Raw genomic sequence first — 2790 nt, 5'->3', positions numbered from 1 at the left:
TATGACCACTGGCCTCTGATTAGGAATGACCCCACTCCATCCTTACAGGAAGATGTTTTGGTTTGTATTTAATTTCCTAGAGGTATAAAGTCTACTAAAGATACAATGGATCAGAACAAATTAGCTTACTCACAAAAAATATTCCTGAATGATGGTTTTTGGTTGCTGAGAATATTCAGAACATTACCATTAGAAACATCCAGACAATCAGAGAAAAGGCAATTCAACAGTGACAGCCACTTTCACCAACAGGTTGATGTAGGACCATGGATACAGACACCTCTTTTTTTTTTTTTTCAGTGTATATGGCAAACAGCCAAAACCCCTGATCATCAAAATAATTTATTTTGTACATTACAGTGCACAGAACAACAGAAGAAAAGACACTTTCATGGAGGGCTACTGAAAAGCATTGTGCAAAAGGTCCATTTGCTCTGAAGTAGAAGGACTGGAGCCCAGGGACTGTGGCCTTCAAGAGCCCAACCCATCCTATTTGACTGCAGGGCCCTCGGCAGAAGCTGCTTCCTCAGCATGTTTTGCTGGCTTCTCCTCCTCATCCTCATCGTCTTGGGGATAGAGGTCCGGTATTTCTGCATGCACTCCTGCATGGCTCGGAACTGGTCTACACAGTCTGAACCCTTGATGTCCTCTGTGCTGTAGTGGAAGCAGGATAAGGCTGACTTGAACTGTTCACCACAGGGGCCGCTGGCCATTCCTCCCAGGCACTGGTGATTCCAGCTAATGTCCCCATTTGGCAGTAGCAATCTGTGTTCCTCGTATGGATCATTGGGGTCATCAGCTACTGGCTCAGCACTGCTGGGAGTTTCATGGTCTTCTGTGGTCACAAAAATAATTCCATCCTTCCCTTCCTGCCAGCAGTAGGACATGGTTGCTCCCGGCGCTGGTCACTGTGGCAAGGAGGCAGGCGCGGTAGCTGGTACACCTTCACACCGAGACCTCCCTTCTCCTCAGGAGCGCCGGGCGGCTACTAGATAATTTTTTTTGGGGGGGGGATTTTTCGAGGTAGGGTCTCACTCTAGTCCAGGCTGACCTGGAATTAACTCTGTCATCTCAGGGTGACCTTGAACTCATGGCAATCCTCCTATCTCTGCCTCCCGAGTGCTGGGATTAAAGGCGTGCACCACAATGCCTGGCAGATAATTCTTAATATATATAAACTTATTTACAAGAAGAATGAAAAAGAGACAGACAGAGAGAGAAAGAGAGAGAGAGGAAAAAATGTGTTCATCAGGGCCTTCAATTCCTGCCCCTGAATTGCAGATTCATGTACAACTTATTGTATCTGGGATTACATGAGTACTGGGTAATTGAACTTGGGTCCTTGGAATTTCTAGGCTGGGTTTCCAGGATTGTTGTCCATTCCCAGAGAGGCCACACCCACTAGAGGATGGGACTTGATTCAATTAGGCAGACAAACTTGTGGAGTGGATTCTTTCTTGGCCCATACATTCTCTACAGATTTATCAAGGTTTTTGTCCTGAGTGGCAGAACACAGGGTCAAATTATTTCTCTTTTTTTTTCTTTAATTTTTACTCACTCTCTCTCTCTCTCTTCAGAACCTCTCTGTATCCCAGGTTACCTTGAACCATATAAATGCTTCTACATCTGCTAATTGAGTGCTGGATTCAATATGTGAGTCAAGGTCTGGAGAGATGGCTTAGCTATTAAGGCGGTTGTCTGTGACGCCTAAGGACCCAGACTGGACTCCTCAGTCACATGTAAGACAGATTCACATGGTAACACATGTGTCTCAGTTCATTTGCAGTGGCTAGAGCCCTGCCTCGTCCATCATCTCTCTCTCCCTCCCTATCACTTACACTCTAATAAATGAATGTAAATTTTTCATAAAGAAACGTGTTAGGGCCTAAAACGATGAGTCAGCAGTTATGTTGCTTTCCTATAAAACCTAATAGGCAGATTGTGATTCCTCTTTACCCAAATAAAACAGGCTTAATGTCTCATGCCAGGTGCCAAGGTTGGCCAAATGCCCAGCTGAGACTACATAGTGAATTATTTCTCACCCTGGGCTAGAGCAAAAACTTTCCATGAGAAACAAAACAACATGAAAAAAGTGTGAATCAAAAAACCCTGCCCTTGTCTTTTGGTTTGGGAGCATATAACCAGGATAAATACAGTTTACGTGAAATCAGTCACCTGCATTGTGAAGCAGAAAGCCCACACAAAAAGAGGCGCACAGCTCTGTAAGTAGGAGGAGTAGGGAGAGGAAAACCAGATAGAGGGTTTGTGGCATCCCTTCATATTGTACTGTACGCAAGGGACCTGTAAGAGTTTTCTGGGTTTGCGACTCTCTTGCTCAGGTAGTTGGTAGATAATTTTTAGAAAGTATATTAATGTATTTACAAGAAAAAAGAGAACGACAGAGAATGGGCGCACCAAGGTCTCCAGCTGCTGCAAAATACTCCAGGTGTGTGTGCCCATCTGTGTGTCTGGGTTTACATAGTTGAGGGTGACTTGAACAAGCCAGTGTAAATGTGCCACATCTTCATTATTTATTCACCAGTTGAGGGACATGTAGGCTGGTTCCATTTCCTACCTATTGTGAGCAGAGCAGCAATGAACATGGTTGTGCAAGTATCTCTAAGGTAGTGAGAAGAGTCATGAGGATATAAGCCTAGGAGTGGTATAGCTGAGTCAAATGTAGATCTAGTTGTGTAAGAACCTCCACAATGATTTCCACAATGGCTGCACCAGATTGCTTTCCCACCAACACTGTAGAAGGGTTTCTCTTTTTACGCATTCTCACCAGCC

The 2790-nt window shown here is 44.4% G+C and overlaps 1 pseudogene; it reads right to left on the bottom strand.

Moving 5' to 3' along the window:
• Positions 1-489: 489 nt before the first annotated feature.
• LOC123454142 lies at positions 490-887 on the bottom strand (annotated as a pseudogene).
• Positions 888-2790: the final 1903 nt, after the last annotated feature.

Source organism: Jaculus jaculus, chromosome 1, assembly GCF_020740685.1.
Source record: "Jaculus jaculus isolate mJacJac1 chromosome 1, mJacJac1.mat.Y.cur, whole genome shotgun sequence".
In the NCBI taxonomy this organism is placed as follows: domain Eukaryota; kingdom Metazoa; phylum Chordata; class Mammalia; order Rodentia; family Dipodidae; genus Jaculus; species Jaculus jaculus.
This window is presented reverse-complemented; position numbering and strand designations above follow the sequence as displayed.